The 21,540-nt window shown below is 34.1% G+C and overlaps 1 long non-coding RNA gene across 1 annotated transcript in view; it reads left to right on the forward strand.

Annotated features, from left to right (window-relative positions):
• The window catches only part of LOC116154326 (uncharacterized), a 236,851-nt gene that overhangs the window by 15,196 nt on the left and 200,115 nt on the right, over positions 1-21,540 (forward strand). The window contains exon 2 of the long non-coding RNA XR_004138147.2: positions 1,821-2,026. This is a non-coding gene — a long non-coding RNA (uncharacterized LOC116154326). The remainder of the gene's footprint in view (positions 1-1,820; positions 2,027-21,540) is intronic.

The raw sequence follows: 21,540 nt of genomic DNA on the forward strand, positions 1-21,540 counted from the left end.
TTTGTTAGATTAAGTTTATCTACTATATAAAAAGTGAGTTGTAATATATTCTTTTAAAACTACTTTTATCACAATATTATATTGTTTAATAGCATTTAATTGTTAAAATATACATTGTGTAAGAAAGAATTTATAGTACAATAAAATTTTTTCCTATTTTCTTCTCTAATTTTTTTTCAGGTGAATCTTCTGTCTTATATCTTTACCATAAGCACTGTTGTGGATCTTATGCTTTATTGGTAATTGAACACCTGCTCATGTGTGAATGCTGGCGATATGCTTGCTTTAGTTACCTAAGTGTTAGTGTTAGACAGGGACTTAGGAGTCCAGCGGTAAATCATTTGAGTCATTTACAGCTGTGTGCATATGTGCTTATCATATCCTTCCCTAAAAGGTTTTAATAAGGGAAAGAGGAAGAAGATCCTAGATATCTTTAAGGGTAGATACATGATAGTGGAAATGGTGGCTGGAGCCGAAGACAGACTTAAGCTTTGTAATTTTGTTTAGGACTCATTGTACTAGAATGCTAGTTTTGATTGAGTCTGCCTTTAAACCATTAGGTAACAAAGTGATTCACAAATTCTGAATTTTCAGAAAGAATATCTTTAAAACGTAGTTTTGATTATTTTGAATTCAGTGTCTCTGCCTAGCTTAGTCTACATCTGCTACCTTGATGTTTTGAATAGTCAAACCATTGCCTCTCTGATTATTTAAATATATAACTGTGGTTTATGTCTAATAGCATCATAACCAGGATTCTTGTCATTCATGCTATTTTTTTTTTGGCTTTCAGCATTCTTTACTGTAGATTTTTCTTCAGAAATTTTTTGAAAGTACTTCCAAGGTAAAAAACTGAATTCTTTTGCTTTAACTTTTTATTTTGGAAATTTTAATACAATGCAAAAGTAGATAGTGTATATCCATGTACCATCACCCAGTTTCAACAGTTAACAACTCGTGCCAATATTATTTTGTTTCTACCCTCAGCAACTTCCTCTGTCATATTATTTGAAGGCAGAAGCTAGGTATAATATAGTTTCATCCACAAATGTTTCTCCAGTAGTGACCAAGTGGTTTTTAAAATCCTGATGAAGTCATGATGTAAATATATTTGATATCTTTAAGTCCACTACAGTTAGTATCTTTATTGATACTTAAATTTTTCTATATTTGACAGATAGGTGCCTCTCTTTGGGTTGGTTTCCAAGCTCTTTTGGTTAGTTGTCCCCCTTTTCAGAGGTTTTGATCACTTCCTTGTTGTCTGTTATGACAAAATGTCCCAGAGTCATCTTGTATATTTCCTACTCCATACTTTTGGTCAGTCTTTCCTCCGTTGAGTCCTGATTCTTTCTAGTGGAGAATAGAATTTCAAAACAAGAATTGGGGTACAAAGGGTGCTCATTGTTCAGAAATGACTTTCTTTTTGATACTTACAAGCTATACTTATATTCTGTTTTGTATTCTCTGTTTTATTCAGTTTATTGTATATATTTATGTGTAAATGAATTACTGTATTTATTCCATTATGTGAAGCCATAATGCATACTATAAACTACTGAATTAATGACAGTTTTTTAAAAAAAATTTACCTAAAAATATTAAGTGTCTGTAGGATAGAATATCCATTTAAAATATTCATGATTTTTTCTTCAGTATTCCAATGAAAATCTGAGTCACTGGAGTCTTCACATTTAGATGCTAAAGATTCTTTTTAATTAATTTTTCCTGTTAGCAGTTATGCATAGCTTTGTGCTGTCACACTGCTCTTCATAATTTCTGTTTAAGATCTTGACATCTTTATTATCTTGCCTCTTTTCCAGCACTCAGAATTTTGAAGAACTGGTATGAAGCTCAGCTGGGCAAGTCTGTCAGTTTGAGTGGAGGAAAAAAGGGAGGTAGAGGCAGAGCTGGTGACAGAATCTAGGGCTGCTGATCGGCTGATCTGGTGTCTGAGCAACATCAGGAAGGACTCTTCGCATCTCCTTCTCTTTGCCGTATCCTGTCCTGTGCTAAATGAGATGTAGAGGTAAGTAAACAGCAAATGTAAATAGATGATGTAGTAGAAAAAGCATGAGATGGAAGTCAGAGCAGCACTGCTCTCTGGCTCTGTGGCTTGGTAAGTTCATTAGTCTCTCCAAGTCTTAATTGCATTCTTTATCCCATTACTCTGTAATATTTTCTTTATAACACTTATACTATATGAAACCATCTTTTAAAAAAAAGTATTTGTGTTGTATCTTCTTTTTCTAAAATTCTATGAGACCAGAAACTTTTTCCACTACTGACCCAGTGCTTTGCATTCTCCCTGGCACAGGGAAGTGCTCAATAAACATTTGATGAATTATTGCTGAGTGTTTGAGAAGATAAAATAATGAATGAAAAAGTTTAGCACTATGCCTACCAACTGATGAGAGCTCAATAAATATTAAAAAAGACTCTGGAGGACATAATGCCATTCTGATTCATCATCATAGCTCTATAAATCTAGCTTGTGACAAAACATAAAATAATTAATAAATGTTTTTACTAAATGAATGAAAGAATGAAATAAACAATACTTTTATTGCCATTGGAGCTGATTTTTTGAAATAAGCAAATGATAAATAAAAATAGAGAAAGATGTCCCATTGATCTAAGTATCTGATAGTTGTCATTTTTTAAATATAATCAGTAGGCCATTATAAATAATAGGAGAAATCCCTTTATAGTAGACATATTTCTCCCTATATAATAGTGACTTTTTCATATAAATATTTCAGAAGTTTAAAAAAATTATAGTCTGACTTGTGTAACTTCCACTTGTTTGCTATTTATACTTATTAATTTTTCCTTATGGATTGCATTATTTAATGGATAGAGGACCAGCTCAATTAGAACCTGCATTTTAACAAGATCCTCAAGTGATTTATTTGCACTTTAAAGTTTGAGAAGCACTGTCTGGAGAAATTTCTGCTATCCAGGAGTCATGTATGAGAGTATATATTTCAATTTGTTGTGTAGTAGTGTGACAGTGGACAAACTGGGGTACTATTTAACTAGTGCACACAACAGTTAAAATGAATTACTATGTGTATGAACATGTATAAACCTTGTAATAATACAGCACTGAATGAAAAGAAAATGTATATATGAGAAAGATACATATATTATGATACTATTTTTTATGAAATTTTAACATAAAAGAAACCATACTATATATTGTTTGGAGATTTATACATATATGGTTAAATTGTAAAAATGTTCATGGAAATGATAAACATCAAATTTAGGATAGTTCCATTCATTTAGAGAGGGTTAGTAGGGGTGGGAGAGGTAATGGGAGAGGAAGAATGCCGAAGACTTCAATTATATTTTTAATGTTTTATTTCTTAAGGTAGGTAATGGATTTGTGTTCGTTATTCTATACACCTTGCAAAACAGAATTAGAGGAATGACTCAGTTTATTTAGCTCTAGGAAACTAGGGGAACCTTATGTGGCTTTAGGCCTAATTTGTTTAAATTGACTAGATAATTAAAGTTGATTTAACAGTGATTTGTGTAGGCACTTTTATCTTCAGAAACCAGGCTGAAAACTGATCTGTTATGTGTAAGTGTTCCTGTATATGTCATTGTCTTAGGAAGAAGGGTTATAAATCATTATGATTGAACTTTGTTCCATTTCTATGTGATCTGTTGCTATTTCTGGGAGAATGATTTTATTTATGTTCCTGTGTAATTTTTTGATCAATTTGTATAGTTCTACTGTATAATGAAGCAGAACATGGTTGTTACTGAAGCTTGGCCTCCTTACCCTGATTACCGAATTGAGACTCAAGGACAGAGTTTTGGATGAAGCAGAAAAGGCAGCTTTATTTCTTTGCCAGGCAAAGGAGATCACAGTGGGCTAATGCCTCCAAGACTGTGAGCCTGCTGGGGCGGGAAGAGGGGAATTTTATAGTAGAAGTTCAAGAGTTCAGGGGATGGTGCTGGTTTCCACAGAGATCATATACAGGGTATAAAACTGTTGCAAAATTGTTCTTGGTTTTGCAGATGCAATCCTTTCTTCTGCATATGATATTTCCTCTGGCTGTGGGAATCTCCTAATATTCCTGTGCCTAGCAAAGGGTGCTTAGGAAGTGGGTACAGGGGTCTGTGGAAAAGTGCTCTAGGGAAAACCTTGTGCAATGTAAAGTTAGGTTCATATAATGCCTTTAGCATTTAAGACAAGATGAGGCCTGGGATCTCTTGCTGTGATGTTTACACAGGCTGGGACCTGCACCTTGCACAACAGAATACCAAGAAACTATGAGGGACTACAAATCTAACTGTGTACATGCACAGTTGTGGCGAATTATGAACAGCAAGATACCGAAAACAGAAACCCAACTGCCATTTCTGAGGTGTTGGGAGCAAAAGCAGGGTACTGGGGTTAAAAGCAGGGCACTGAGTATGATCCCCGCATGCAGCACTGTGAGAGGGTTGAGTGGACCACCTAAGCCTCTTTCTTTTCCAGCCTAACCTTGGTTGGCAAGAGCATGAGAAAAGCCATTTAAACTATTATGCAATTAAGCAGTTACAAATACCATATGGTCACTGATGACATTAGGGTCCTGCCTGGTTACAATGTCATTGTTCAGAATCTATTCCTCTATGTTCACTGTCATACTTATTTCTCTATATAAAGGAAACTAAAAACCTGGAAGGTGAGTAGGTGGGACAATTGTCATTATTTTCCTTTCCTTTTCTTCTTTTCTTTCTTTTTTCTGAGATGATCAATACAATGTGGTCTTTTCTCTATTACACTTTTGAAAATTTTTATTTTGGAAGGGAACCTGCAACTCCTCACCACCTCCACCATCCATAATTGTTACCAAAGAAGTTAGATAACTAATCATCAAGTGATTGAAAAGTTAAGATCTTAATAATTATTACTAAGATATTGAAGAACTGATTGAATATATTAATATTACTAGATTTTATATTAAGAATAATTAATACTAACAAAAAAGAACAATTCGTACTTTAACAAAAAATACTGACACAGAACGTAATTTGTGGAAGGACTTTTTCCTTATAGAATAAGAGACCTAGAGGGACTTCCACATCTCTCCACCCTCCTTTTTCAGGCAACTGATGATCTGAACTAAGTTAGCATTTCAATTTTTATTTTTTGATATTATTTTATTATAAAAGGTAATACTCACTTAGACAATCCAGCAAGATACAGAGAAGAAAATGAAAATCACTCATCATCTCATCAGGGTTGACTCTTAATAAATGTCTAGAAATGGAAGTTAGTTCCTGACCTGATTTCAGGGGTTATTGTCTTGAAAGTCATAGATTGTTCTTTTTGTGTATCATTCCTGTTCCAATTTTGATCATTTTTTTTCTCTCTGAGAACAATAACTTAATTTTCTCACAAAACACCTGGAATACTTTGAAAGAAAAATTTAAACAGAGCACTCATGTATCTTCTATGTGAAATGAAGTAAATCCTTTCAATCCTTCTCCTAATACTGATATTCCCCATTTACTGGACAAATTTGCACATCTTTTAGATCTTTCCAGTTTCTCTAAAACTCATTTAAATTTGTTATTTAATGAAATTAGGACTGGAAACAAGCCTGTGGATATAGAAAGAAGAGTCAGCAGAAGAGTCTGATAATTTGTGTCTCTTTCCCCACACCACAGCTCTTTCAAAATTCAGCTGAAATTTCACCCTGTTGAGGATGCTTTCCTTAGCTGATGCCCTCACTGGATCTACTACATTCATCTTTGTGAGGATGGTTTGGAGACCCACAGGGCCAGGGAGTTTGTCTTTGCAATTTTCAGTTGTATGACCTTTGCCCTATATCCCTTAGCTCTCTTAAATTCAGTTGGTTTTATATTGATTTATTTGTATAAATGACTCTGTGTCCTTTAGTCCTTTCATTTGTTTTCTTCAAATGACATCTAAGCTCATTTTAGGGTCATGTGAGGAAAGGGCGAGTCAGATTTTCTGTTTCTTTAGTATTTTTTCTTGATCCCCTTTTGTAAATCCCCAGGAGCAAGTATGGATTATGTTTTTGGTTCTTATTTATTAAAGTTGAAAGAGTCTGACAAAGACTAACTTTGGAAAAGACCCTTTGAGATTGCTCTATTCTCAGTGGCTTCTTGGGCATGATTTCTGCCATTCATTGTGTTTTTCCTTATTTGCCAGCAACTTTATCTTTTGCATCAATAATCTTCTGTGTGCTCTGGGTTATGGAAGTGTCCCTTTGAAGAAGTTTTATGGTTGTCAGTTACAGTGTACAGGGTTTACCCTTTCTAGACCACTTCCATCAGTTCTCTTCTTGGAATTTTATTCTGGGTGATTTGTTTGAGAACTCGGGCTCTACCTCTGCATGCAGTGCAGGCCAAGTGCTCTGATTTCTTATAAAAGATTCCAGTTTGGCCCAGATCTGGGGTACAGTGCCCATATCTGTATGGGTCTTTACATTGGTGGGAGGTGTTCTCCTGGCCAGGCCTCCTCTTCCAGGTCAGTGCCAGCTCTTGCCTGTACATTGGATCTGGCATCTCCACTTCTGTCTCTGGGTATATTCTTCCAGTTACCTCTGTAAGATGCTCCCAAACTTTATCATTGGTTCCCTTTGTCTCTGACATTTAAAAATTTCCCTTACTTGCTTCAAACTCAGCTCTGTATTTTTTTCTCTAACATTTTATCTAGCATTATTGTGTGTTTGGAAAGAGAAGGAAGCTTACTCCTTCAGCTTAATCCACTGTCTGGACTCAAAGTCTTAATTATGTATCAATTTTTAAAATTGAAGTATAGTTAATTTACAATGTTGTGTTAATTTCAGGGGTACAGCATAGTGATTCAGTTATACATATATATTCTTTTTCATTATAGGTTACTGCAAGATATTGAATATAGTGCCCTGTGTTATATAGAGTAGGAACTTTTAAAAAATCTATTTTATATTTAGTAGTTTGTATCTACTAACCCCAAAGTAGATCAAGTTAATCTCATTCTTTGTGGCAGACATTGTTTCGTTTTAGTATCCATTCCTCCCTTATATCTTGCTAATTTTGTTCACAGTGACTGTGCTGAACTAAAACTCTTTTTGCCCAGCTTCCCTTGCAGCTAGAAAAGGCCAGGTGACATACTTCTGACCATGAGACTAATGAGAATATAACAATAGATGCATCTAGCACTCTCTGTTTTTCACTTTGTTCCAATACTGACTCTAATTTATTGTTTTGAACTATAGCAATGATTTTCTGACTGAGGTGACAAGCATGAGGACAAAGGTGAATGTCCTAAGGATGGTGAAATGGAAAGCTAGAAAGATCTTTAGGAACAGATGACATTGTTGGGGAATAGAATCAAAGGCAATATATCCTGCTTGTGTAGACCAACTTTTAATTGTGTAAGTCATGGTTAATTAGCATTTTTATTGTTACTTGTGTATAAGCACATTTCTAATTGTTATATTTTCTAATGTATAGAAAATATATATTTCTGTTGATATTAGACAGCCAAATAGAAGTGGGGAGACTCTGAGTGACAGCTTTCTAAATTGTATTGGACTATATGGTTTTTTGAATGATAATTGATTAGTGATATATCAAAAAATTGCTAGAATTTATAGAAAAATCAATACAAATTTGCCTATTTACATTATTTTTAGAATAAAGTGCTGGCATATCTTTACAATTGGTACATTAAACTAAAATTCTTCATATACAATTACTGGTTCATGACTTGGCTGGTTTCAGAATACACTTTTTTTATTGAGTTATAGTCAGTTTATGATGCTGTGTCAATTTCTGGTGTACAGCATAATTTTTCAGTCATATGTGAATATACATATATTCATTTTCATATTCTTTTTCACCAGGAGCTACTATAAGATCTTGTATATATTTCCTTGTGCAGTACAGTGTAAACTTATTTATCTATTCTATATATACCTGTCAGTATCTACAAATCTTGAATTCCCAGTCTGTCCCCAGAATAAACTTTTTAAAGAAAGTCTGTTGACTTCTGTTGCTTTAAAGAATAGAACTGTGCTTTGTTTTTGCTTTATTTATATGTTTTAATTTCTGGCTTTTGCATTACTCATGCATCTGAATAATATATAATATTACATTGCATTTTACATTATAATAAACTATTTGGAAGAGATAATAAATATGACCAGAGCAGAAAATTTAAAATATTAATAGGAAAGGAATTAGAAGTAATTTGCTAAGTGACCAAACTTAAAAAAAATGCTATTATAAATAGATGGGGAATAGAACAATAGATATTAGATTTTTATGTGGAAAATGGGTTGATAAGCAACTTCCAGAAAGTGCTTTTGTTTTTCCTTAATGTATATTCCTCTTTTTGTGCAGTGACAAGACATTACATAAGATGGCAGTAGGAGATTATAAATGTTCCCTCTCAGAGTGACACATTCCAACGAATTGGCCAGTGAAGTATAATAAGCACAGTTATATAATAGCTATTTTGGATTTCCAGATTTCTCACAGTGATTATTTTCTTTGTCTATCCATCTCCCTGTTTAATGGAAAGAAGAAATCTTCCAATTTTGAGTTCATACACATTTTCAAAGGAATCACATACAATGTTATACTTCAGTTTACTTCTCTCTGCCTAATTCTCTAAAAATTAAAATTTTGCTTAATTTTGTGAAGCTGTGACTTACTAGAGTAAACCAAGATTTCTTAGAATATTTTAGCATCTTAAAAATATAAGTATTTTATTGCCCACTGTAAAACCCCATTAAAATGGTATATTTTCAGAGCTTAACCATTTCCTTGTTGTTTTTTTCCCCCAAGGGTTACTGGATTATTTTTTAGACTATAGTGTTATTTTAAATCTTAGAAAATTAATCTGAGATGAGCTAGGTTTTCCAGGATGTCGTTAGATGGAAGAGATTGACAGTAAGCTTAATGATGTCCTTTGCTGCTTCCTAAAAGGATGAACAAATTGTTTTCTGTGCCTCTCTGTATTGGAGAAGCCCGTACATGAATATGACCCATCATGATTGTATATTGATAAAGAGTGAAGAAAATTTTCTGTATTGTATTTGTACTTGTCTTTTCTGAAGTAACTTCGGTGTTCTTAGCATCAATCTATAAACACCAGGGGATCATCCAAATGTGGAAAACAGTGCACATCTGTCAGTTAAGTTGGGAATGGAAACATTGAATCCATCTATATAGAATCTATATATGGATTTGTTATTATCCCTGGAGAACTGATTTCCACAAACCAGTGAATAAGTTACCATGGGAGAAACATTTCATAGATGGCAAATGTGATCTTGTTCAACGATTACTTTTTAGATTAAGAAAACTGCACTTCAATTCTCCATATTAACTTTCTAGAATACTAAGGGGCATGGCATTTCTTCTAAAATAATAAATACTGAGAATTTGGGATTTGGCAGGCTTTATCTTCTGAGATAAAGGTGCGTAGCTTTTGTCTTACAATATCATGTATCTTAAGCCTGATAAAATGTGTTGACCCAAAATACAATTAAATGTATATGAATTTATAGGCATAGTATAAACCTATTATATAACTAGATTTTTTTGTAGACTTACTTTTCTTAGAGCAGTCTTAGGTTCACAGCAAAACTGAAAAGAAAGTAGAGTGTTCCAGTTATCCCCTGGCCTCATGCACATGACCTCCCCCACTAACAATATCCTGGACCTCAGTGGTATATTTGTTACAACTGATAAATCTGTATTGTCTTGTCACAATCACCCAAAATCTATAGTTCACATTAGGATTCACTCTTGGTGTTGTATGGGGTTTTTCTGTTGTTGTTTTATGGATTTTGACATAGTGTAAGGTATAATGTGTACCTACTATTACATTATCATACAGAGTAGCTTCACTGCCCTAACAATCCTCCGTACTCTACCTGTTCATCCCTCCCACTTCCTCTACCTCAGCAATCACTGATCTTTTTTAATGTCTCCATAGTTTTGCCTCTCCCAGAATGTAATGGAGTTGGAATCCTATACTCTGTAGCCTTTACAGATTGACTTTTCTCACTTCAGCAATAGGCATTTAAGTTTCCTCCACGTCTTTTCATGGCCTGATGGCTCATTTCTTTTTAGTGCTGAATAATATTCAATTGTCTGAATGTACCACAGTTTATTTTTCCATTCACCTACTGAAGGGTATCTTGGTTGCTTTCAAGTTTTGGCGGGTATAAATAAAGCTGATGTAAACATCTGTGTGTAGGTTTTTGTATGGACTTAAGTCTTCTTTTTTATTCCAACTCCTTTGAGTAAATGCCACGGAATGCAATTGCTGAGTCATTTGTTAAAAGTATGTTTCATTTTGGAAGAAGTCACTAAACTTTCTTCCAAAATGGCTGTACAACTTTGCGTTCCCACCAGCAGTAAGTAAGAGTCCCTGTTGCTCCACATGCTCGTCAGAATTTGGTGTCAGTTTCTGATATTTTTGTCATTCTAACAGTGGTCAAACTGAACTTTGATACCTGCAAATTGGTAGTTACAAGCCACAATGTAAGATGAAATTGTAGGATATGATTGCTATTATTATTTTAAATTTGAATTTAGAAATTTTATGTTTATTACTTTCTGACCATTTAAATTTTATTATTAATCACTTTTAAAATATAATAGAGTTTACTTCTATTCATTACATGTTTATTATTTCAAGTTTATGTATTAACATTTTTTTATCTTTTATTTCTCTAGTTACTTAATACTCATTTAAATATTTCATAGTGCTACAACAAAATTTATTTTAAATTTAATAGTATTAATATTTTATAAGATTTTGTTAAAGAGTTAGCAATAAAATATTCTTGAATAGGAGGTTTTAAAATTTTTATTTTTTAAAAGAAACTGCATTATTTCTGCTTGTGGTCCTAGCTTCACAATCTTTATATTCACACCCTTGTCTTTTTATATTCGACATACCCACTGTACCAATTCTTACCCATGCAGCCTCGACGAGTGATGCGGTTCCATTCACAGTTCCCCAGCAAACTTCCATAGTGAGTATCCTTCAGTATCATTTATAGTTCTTTTCTGGGCAGCTCTTCACAGTGGAGGAATCTATCAATACTGCCCTTTACTTCAGGGTCTTAAACTATTTCCACAAATTCTGAACTAAATCACTGATATTGAACAGTTTCAGCAAACTAATTTTGCTTCCCTCTTTCTAACTTAAAAAAAAAAGCAATTTCTCATACAACTAAAATCTAAAAATCAGTTTTTTGAGGTCTGAAACTCAAACTCAGCCAGTGCTGTATCAATCCTGAAAATATGTGAAATGATAAATGCGGTGTTTCTACAGAGTTTGCCTGGGAAGTAAGTAGCATTAGGATGCCCCATCTGAAAAAGGGCAATGATAAGTTGGTGGTTTGGGGAAACGGCACAGGGGGTGTTAATGCCAGGTCCTGATGTGGATCCTGGGGTGCAGAAAATTCCTCAGGGTTTTGGAATTATGAGGAATTAGGGATACCTGCCCCCCTGCTTCCTCAGTCCCCTATTAAGGAAATTTCACTTTTCTTATGAGAGGGACCCAACTTAACAGTAATGTTGGGAGCTGTTTTATTGAGATCACGGGAGTCCTTTCTTGGGGCATTGATCCTTAGCAGACAGTTTTCTCTTTAGCTTCTGGTTACTTTGCTGTACCGACTTCCCCCACTAATTTGAGTTTCACCAAAGGAAAAACCAGTGTAATCAAAAGGCTTTAATTAAATTTAACTCATATTTGGGTACTTGGCCTTGGAGGAGAAGGAGGTGTTTTCAGGCACAGAAAGTAGCCTAAGGAAAAATTTGGAGACTTGAAAGAACATTCTGTTTGGGTAATGGAAAATAGTCTGGTTTGTTAATAATATTGGTGCTGAGGCCTTGGAGGGAGGCCAGTAAAAGGGGAAAGATGGACTTTTAGATCTCTAGAATGAAAGTGTCTTTCAAGTAAAAGACACCTCCAACTCAAAGGCCCTCTCAGCTGTGTATACGTTGCTTTTCTTTTTCTCCACAATTTCTCCCTGTCAGTTCTGTGCAGTTGGTAACTGAATTACGCTGGTAACGCTGGCCTTGATAGACAATCTTAACGTGGCCAGAGCCCTGTAAATCATGCCCCTACTACCTGCTTTCCTACTCCTGTTCTTCTATCTTTTATTCTTTTACTTGAGACTCTCTTGATTGAATCCCACTTTTGCTTCTCAGATGCTTTGATTTCTTCTGGCTTGCGCCCTAATACCCTTCTGTTTGTTCACTAATTTCTGATTGTTTATATTGGATGGAATTTCTTTCCCTGACTTTCAGCCCTGTCTGGACCAGATTCCATCTCCACTCTACCTGCACCTCACCTAGTGTTCTAGCCATATCTCCCAGGCAAAACTAATCCCTCACATAACTTGCTATTGACTTCAGCTCCCTGTATGCTGTCTTGGAGTATAATTTCCCCCTCTCCTTCTCTTTCTTAATTTTTCTTTCTCTCCATTTTCTCTCAGTAAGTTTCTCTATGGCAAGGTCTAATTTATCTTCACACTTTAAGGGATTGCTTATAAAAATATTCAATAAGTGTTTATAGAGTTGAATTCTGTTTAAGAGTTGAAATTTTAATTTCCTGTTCTATACAGTAACTCAAATTACTGCATTGCTTTTTTTCTCCTCAGATTTATTGAGGTATAATTGACAAAAAAATTATATAACTTAAGGTGTACAGCTTGATGATTTGATATACATATTCATTGTTAAGTCACCACAATCACGCTAATTAACAGATCTTTCACTTCATATACCTTTTTTGGGGGTGATAATACTTAAGGCCTATCCTCTTAGTTAACTTCAGGTATACAACACAGTATTGTTAACTATAGTTACATTGCTGTACCTTCGATCTTCAGAACTTACTCACCTCGCATAGATAAAACTTTGTGCCTTTGAGACATCTCTGCATTTTCCCACCCACCAGCCTCTGGAGTATCATTCTACTCTCTATTTCTATGAGTTTGACCATTTTATATTCCACATATAAGTGAGATCATACAGTATTTGTCATTCTACATCTGGCTTATTTCACTTAGCAGAATGTCCTCCAGGTTCATCCATATAGTTGCAAATGGCAGGATTTGCTTCTTTTTAAATGCTGAATAATACTCCATATTATGTGTATATACCACATTTTCTTTTTCTTCTTTCCCAATTTTATTGAAATATAATTGACCTATAATACTGTGTTATTTTAAGGTGCACAACATAATGATTACCACAATAAGTTTGGTTAATGTCCACCACCTTATGAAGTTACAAATTTTTTCTTGAGTTGAGAGCTTTTAAGACATACTTTCCACAACTTCCAAATATACAATACAGTATTTTTAACTATGGTCACCATGTTGTACATTATATCCCCAGAACTTAATTATAAGTGGAAGTTTGTACCTTTTGATCACCTTCCCCCATTTCCCCCACACACCACCCCATTCTGACAACCACCAATCTATTCTCTGTTTCTATGAGTTCATTTTTTTTAGATTCCACATATAAGTGAGGTCATACAGTATTTGCTTTTTCTGTCTGACTTATTTAACTTGGCATAATGTCCTCAAGATTCACCCATGTTGTTGCAAATGGCAGGATTTCCTTCTATTTTATGGCTGACTGAAATTCCATTATGCATATCACATCTTCTTTGTCAATTCATACATCAGTGAATAATTAGGTTGTTTCCATGTCTTGGCTATTGTAAATGATGCTTCAGTGAACATGGGGATGCAGGTATCTCTTCAACACAGTGATTTTATTTCCTTTGAATACATACCCAGAAGTAGAATTGCTGGATTATATGGTAGTTCTATTTTTAATTTTTTGAGGAAACTTCATACTGTTTACCTAGTTGCCGTTCCCACGTACATTCCCACCAACAGTGCACAAGAGTTTCCTTTTCTCCATATCCTTGCTGACATTTGTTATCTCTTGTCTTTTGGATGATAGCCATAGTCTCATTGTGGTTTTGATTTGTATTTACCTGATGGTTAGTGATGTTGAACATGTTTTCAAGACATTCATATGTCTTCTTTGGAAAAATGTCTACTCAGTTTTTCTGCCCATTTTTAAATGAAATTGTTTTTTTGCTATTGAGTTGTATAAGTTCTTTATATTTTGGATATTACCTCTTTATCAGATAAATAATTTGCAAATATTTTCTCCCATTTGGTAGGTTGCTTTTTCATTTTGTTGATATTTTCCTTTGCTGTGCAGAAGCTTTTAGGTTTTATGTAATCCCACTTGTTTATCTTTTGCTTTTGTTGCCTTTGATTTTGGTGTCAAATCTAAAAAATCATTTTGGTGTCAAATGCCAAGACCTATGTCAAGGAGCTTACTCCCCATGTTTTCTTCTAGGAGTTTTATGATTTTAGGTCTTATGTTCGAGTCTTTAATTAATTTTCAGTTGATTTTTGTGTATGGTGTAAGATAGTGGTTCAGTTTCATTCTTTTGCATGTGACTGTCCAGTTTTTCCAACACAATGTATTGAAGAGACTATCTTTTGCCCATAGTATATTCTTGGCTCCTTTGTTGTAGATTAATTAACCATATATATGTGGGTTTATTTCTGGGCTCCATATTCTATTCCACTGATCTATATGTCTGTTTTTATGCCAGTACCATACTATTTTGATTACTATAGCTTTAAAATATAGTTGAAATTTGGAAGTGTGATGCTTTTAGCTTTGTTCTTCTTTTTCCAGATTGCTTTTGCTATTCTGGGTCTCTTGTAGTTTCATACAAATTTGAGGATTGTTTTCCCTATTTCTGTGAAAAATGCCATTGGAATTTTGATAGGGATTGATTTGAATCTGTAGATTATTAAAATATCTATTTTAACAATATATGAATTCTTCCAATCTTGTTAACTTCTTGTTGTGTGCTCATATGCATGGTTTGGTCCAACATACTGATACCACTAAATCATCCTGTTAGCCATCTAAACTGGGACCTAGATCCTCTAAAAAGCCCTCTTTCAGCCTCCTTGTTTCAGCTAGTCATGCTCAAAAATGCCATTTTTATGCTCCATTATGAATACTTGTCTCATTGTTTTGCAATGATTTGTGCACACAGCCACCACTGGACTTCCGAGGCAGGAGTCACAAACATCCTGTCCATCTTTGGCCATCAATAACTGTTAGTTGTCTGATGTGTTGTATCTGATGTGTTGTGTCTGATGTGTTGTATCTGATGTGTTGTATTTTATTATCTGGCAAAGCTGGTAGCTCCTGCAGGTCCCCCATGATCAGTTTTTGGTGCTCAGAGGGTATGAACCAATATAAACACCTATTTATGCTACACTTGATAAAGTTATTCTTTTGGGAATCTTAGGCACAGTACTTTTAGCCATATGAGAATAATATCTAACTTGTTTATTTTAATCACCTTATTTCTGCTGTTCCTTTATTATTCTGAAAAGGAAAGTGTAGATCTTTATGTGAAATTATAAATATATTTTCTTCTTGGCTTAGATTGAAAGGAATAGGAATTTTTTAACCAATAAACTATAACCACGTTTGAGTTCTCAAGTAACGTAAAGTGACACAAGGTTTCCCTAGAATAGTGGGCTTGAAATTTTGTTGATTTCATACACATATCTGTAAAAATAATTAAGCATATACCCCAATATATAAATTTCCTAAAATATTAATGTTTTAATTTAATGTAATGATACTTACGTAGAATTTACTATGTGCAAGGCACTGTTGTTAGAGCTTTACAAATAGATTTTACCTGATTCTTCTTCATGACAACCTGTGACATAGGTTCTGTTATTTTATTACCATTTTACATATAAAGAAATTGAGGCAAAGAGAGATTAAATAAATTGTCTATGTTAAAACAGTAGTAAGTAGCAGAGCTTGGCAGTCTGGTTCCATGTTCCTGCTACTAATCAATCCAGTAACTTGCCTTTATAATAAATAAAAAATAACTATAATGAATAAACTTCTATATATTATAAAAAACCAAAATATTAATATAAAAGAATAAGGGAAAGGGGACTGAAACAGTGTTTTAAAATGTGAGGTTAATTTTATAAGAGCTGCATGTTATCAATGACTAAATATCATAAGAAAGAATATATACATGAAAACATTTATAATTGAATGATTGTGGACATAAAGTAACTCAAATTTTTTGACTAACTCTTTATCTGATCTAATTAGATCATCTTTTTAATCTCGTAATAAAGCCAATAAAGAACTTTACTGGGAGTAGAATTCTCCATGATGCCATTTTCTTGTTCACTTAAATCTTTGCATCACCAGTATTACCTTTAACATATGGTACATCCGTGGTAATATTTTAAAGTAATTGGTCCTTCTTATGAAGGTTATTTTAGATAAAACTCTACAATATAGTATGCAAATCCTCTTAACTGTTCTCTTGTAAACTGCTCTAAAGTGTAACCGAGTAAAATCAGAGAATGAATGCATGAAGATACCAACATTTACCCCTCTGTGCCTGGATTGTTCACACTTCCTTCAGGATATTTTGCTCACTGTATGAGATATGAGGTCTCTGATCCATATATTAAATATAGATGCATATTATTTTTTATTTAGAAAAAACAGAAATGGGAATTCTAATATTTTTTCTTTACATGTACCCAAAAGCATCGTCTTGAGATTTTCCTGGGAGTATGCACATCTTCCTTTTGATTAGAAAACACTTTAATGTAGCTGAAGAAGTCACCTGAATGTAAGGACTCAAATGTGAAGTCATCTGAACATAAGGATCAAACATGAAAATACTGTCATGGCTCAGAGAGACAAAGGAGGGCTTGTAAACCTGAAGTACAGTTGCAGCAGAAATTTGGCCTACAGATAAGGAGAGATACTGTTAACCTATTAAAAAAAGTGGGAAAAGTTTAAGTTGCTCTAGCTCTTTCTGTTAAAAATATTCTTTCTTTTTTCCTTCCTCCCTCCTTCCTTTCCTCCTTCCCCCCTTCCTTCCCATCTCTCTTTCTCTCTCTCCTTCCTTTCTCTCTCCCTCTTTTCTTCCTTTCTTCCTTTTTCTTTCTCTCTTTCTTTCTTTCTTTTAGTTCTTTCTTTCTTTCTTTCTTTTTCTTTCTTCCTTCCTTCCTTTCTTTTCTTTTTCTTTCTTCCTTCCTTCCTTTCTCTCTCTTTCTTTCTTTCTTTCTTTCTTTCTTTCTTTCTTTCTTTCTTTCTTTCTTTCTTTCTTTCTTTCTTTCTTTCTTTCTTTCTTTCTTTCTTTCTTTCTTTCTTTCTTTCTTCCTTCCTTCCTTCCTTCCTTCCTTCCTTCCTTCCTTCCTTCCTCCCTCCCTCCCTTCCTCCCTTTCTTTCTTTCTTTCTTTCCTTTCCTTTCCTTTCCTTTCCTTTCCTTTCCTTTCCTTTCCTTTCCTTTCCTTTCTTTCCTTCCTTCCTCCCTCCCTCCCTCCCTCCCTTCCTCCCTCCCTCCCTTCCTTCCTTCTCTATCTCTCTTTCTTTCTTTCATCAATTGCTTTGTGGTTATGTTTAATCCTTAATTCATATTTTTTGGTTGAGGCCTATAGGCACATTGTGGAGTTAACAAAATTGGACACACCCCATTGCTTCTCTCTTTACACTACTGGGCTGGGACCCATTACTTGATTCCATGAACTAATGAGCCATGAAATGTTATTCTTCTGCTAATTTAACTCAGAGAGGTCATTGGAGATTTGTCTTAACAATTGAGAGAGGGATGGAATACTTAGCTTACAAATTAGTTCACTGAATATATGAGATTTTTCTTTGAGAAAAAAAAAACCAACAGTCAAGAAAGTTATATGACAAAAAATAATTATACAGTTTAAACAAATAATTTTAAGATAAGTATTATATTATTTAGTCACTATTTAGATACGTAAAGAAGACACCTGTTTTATAAAATAATAAAATGCTATTTTTCTCTATAAATTGCATGGTCTTTATAGTTTTTCCCTTTCTAACCGATCTGAGCCAAGAAATTTCACCTTAACATTTTGATGTTTTTCACTTTTCCTAATTTAAGATTTTATTTTACCTTTTTGTATTTCAGTAAGTTTAGCTAAGAGAAATTAATAGGTCTGTCATCATACAAATGTAAACATATTTACGTAAACATATTTGCCAATGTATTTGGATAAATAAAAAATGAAAATATCACAGGGAAAGATAAAACTCCATTTTGTTTGTTTAAATTTAAATATAAGATAAATAATAATTTCAAGAAAAACACTTCCTTAAATCTGAAGTGTTATTACATCCTCTATAATGCAAAATTATTTTTAATATATGCTGATCAATACAGAATGAGTGGCACAGCTGAATAAGTTAAATTCATAAATTATATTATTTTTATAAAATATGTTCATCCTCCATTTTCACTAAATTAACATTTTGATTTTCATGCAAAGAGCAAATGGCAAAAATATTCTTTAAAAATACAGAGTTTGACTGTTTCATTCATCCTCACATATTTTTCAAAATAATTCCTGCATATGAAAAATAAAATAATATCACAGTGAAAAACTGTTGTCCTCTGCCTGCCCCCTCCAAATCTCTAGTCCCCTTTTCCAGAGGCAAACATTTTTATTTCTTTCTGCTGTTTCTTCTGTTATTCTCCTCCATATTATCTGTTTTTTTTTTAATTGAAATACAGTCAGTTTACAATGCTGTGTCAATTTCTGGTGTGTAGCATAATGTTTCAGTCATACATGAACATACATATATTCATTTTCACATTCTTTTTCATTGTAGGTTACTACAAGATACTGAGTGTAGTTGCCTGTGCTATACAGTATAAGCTTGTTATTTATCTATTTTATATATAATAGTATCTGCAAATATATTATCTGTTGATTTCCCATCAAAGTAGGGCTCTTTGAACTGCTATCATATCTTTTCCCTCACACTTCATTTTCCTGCCTGACTGTCCTTCTGATATAATAATATAATAATTTGAGAGGCAAGTTAATATTCAGTTTTTACTTTCTTATGTCTGAAAATATTGTTTACTAAAGCAAATTGGTAGTCTATGATTGTTTTTTTCATTAAAACTTTTTCTTTGTAGATAATAATTTCCTTTTTTCTTTTCACTTTCATTGGTTTTCAGTGTGCCTGCCATCAGTTTTTTAGGGCTCCATCGAATGCTTATCAATATTAATTTCCAAGTGTGTAACATTTCAAATAGTCTATCAATTTCATGAAGTTTTAGACTTCCTTCCCAGATACTTCCATACTTCTTTCCGCATCTGGATTGGTGTTCCCTTGGCCTGCTGAATTCCTATCATCCTAGGACCTCCTTTTGCAGCTCTATCCTGTGTTGGCTCTACTGTTTGCTGGATTCTGTGTCTTCATCTTTTTCCCCCTACCTTTTTATAAGGCATATCTTCCCTGCACTTCCTAGGAAGGGACAACTTTTAAAATTTATTGCGTATCCAAAATTCACTTACTTTGCCCTCATATTTGATTAATATGTTTGTTAGATTTTTTTAAGTTAAAATAATTTTTCTTTAACATTTTGAATGCATCGAATTTCATTTTAAATATAGGTCTTTGGTGTGTGACCAGACTTCTAATCTGGAAGATTTTAGATTCTTATCTTTGTCTCTGGTACTTTAAAAATGTCATCAAGATGTGCCATGAATAGGTCTTTTCACCTTCATTGTATTGAGTATTCAGTGAGACTGTTTACTTTGTAAACTCATGTCTTTGAGTCCTTGTACAATTCTTTGTCTTTTTCTTTTCGTGTGTGTTTAAGTTTTTAAAATATATTTTTCTTGAAGTATAGTCAGTTTACAATGTGTCAATTTATGGTGTACAGCACAATACTTCAGTCATACAGGAACACACATATATTCACTTCCTTGTATAGTTCTTTTTGATGAATTTCTCCTTTCCAGTTATTTCTGTTTTATCTTTCTGTTACTCCTATTATTCAGATGTTAGACCTGATGGGCTAATCCCCTAAGTCCCTTTTCTCAAATAGTCCCTAACTCTTTGTCTAATTATTTTTATTTTTTGAGAGATTTCCTTTACTGTATCTTCTCGATTTTTAATTGAAATTTTTTTCTGGATTTGATATTTTAATTTCCAAGTGCCTTTTCTTATTTTGGGGTCATTCCCTTTCATAGTGGTTTTGTAATTTATCTTTCTGCTGATAATAAATGTTTCTCTAAATTTTCTACCTGATTCCACGTTTCCTTCTTTCTGTTTAGATCACTCTCTTTCAGTGTGGTGGCTTTTCTCAAATGTTTAATGATCCTTTGCTGTCTGTTCATATTTAAGAGCATAGCAGGAAGGAACTGATTAGAAATGGCATATGAGTAGGTGGGGCTGGATTATTAAATGGAGCGTTAGGCTTTTGAAAAGGGGATCCTGAAGTGTAAGTGTTGGTAGGTCTTTTATTTTGGTTGATTGGTTTCTCTGGAGAAAGATCCTCCAGCCTGGTACTTGGGGAAATGCTAGGCTGCTTGTTCTGGAGTTGGATAGAAGAAGACAACTCTGGATGGGGTCACATCTCTGCCCTTTGTTGCATTTGAATTGCCCAAGTCTACAGGCTTTTTGGTTCACAATTTCCAGGGAATTAATCTCTACAGTACTTCCTAGGGTAGACATGTGGTGGCAGTGGGAATGGAGGGTTTGCCTGGTTAAACAAGATGATGGAGGGGACCAGTATATAGACTCAACGAGTGTTTGTATTCAGCCTGTGTGTTCCTTCTACCTTCTGATTCTTCTGGAGTATCAAGTATCTCTAAGTCTTTAGTGTCTCATGAGTCCTACAGACTAATCCACTCACCTCACTCTTGTCAACAGCCATGTCTGCAGAGACTTTAGTTTGGGTCTTCTCTTTCCCTGTTGGGTCAATCACCATTCTCCATCTGCTTTCTACTGGCAATATATTTATTAAAATCCCTCATCCCTTGATGAATCTCATGCTGTTCTCTCTGTCCTTGTGCTATTTACCCTTTTAATTCCTTTGTTCTTTTTTCAGAGGTGTCTCAGGAGGTAGAGAAGAGTTGTGTATGTGGTCATTCCATTCTGTTTAATTAGACTGACTTTTTCAAAGGCCCTGAATGCCCACCTCCTGCACTATTACTGTACTTGTTAGAGCCAAAAGTAGCACCATTTTTCAGGCTGTGAGCTCTCCCTCAGTGGTCTCACCCAGAAAGTTCTTTATTCTATTTTTAAAATTCCTCAGGGTTTGGTACTGTACATGCAGTGCATTAGTAAGCACTTTGAAGCCAGGAATACAGTTTCCAGTTCTGCAAGATATGATTATTAAGAGCTCCCTAACTGGTGTGCTGGGACATATTGATGTACCAAAAATGAATATGAGTATAACATTGATCCTCTTAGTCCTTGGGAGGCCAGGCTGGTTCTGGGCCTGTGGCCTCATGCATTCCAGTTACTGCAGTTTGTTTTACAAATAGTACCATTTTCTGTGTGAGGTACGATGTGAAAAAGGTTGGGAACACTGCTGTAAAGCAATGTGACTGATATTTTAATTTTAGGATTTGACATTTTGGACTGTTCAATCTATTTTTTTATTCAAGT

Source organism: Camelus dromedarius, chromosome 6, assembly GCF_036321535.1.
Source record: "Camelus dromedarius isolate mCamDro1 chromosome 6, mCamDro1.pat, whole genome shotgun sequence".
Lineage (NCBI taxonomy): Eukaryota > Metazoa > Chordata > Mammalia > Artiodactyla > Camelidae > Camelus > Camelus dromedarius.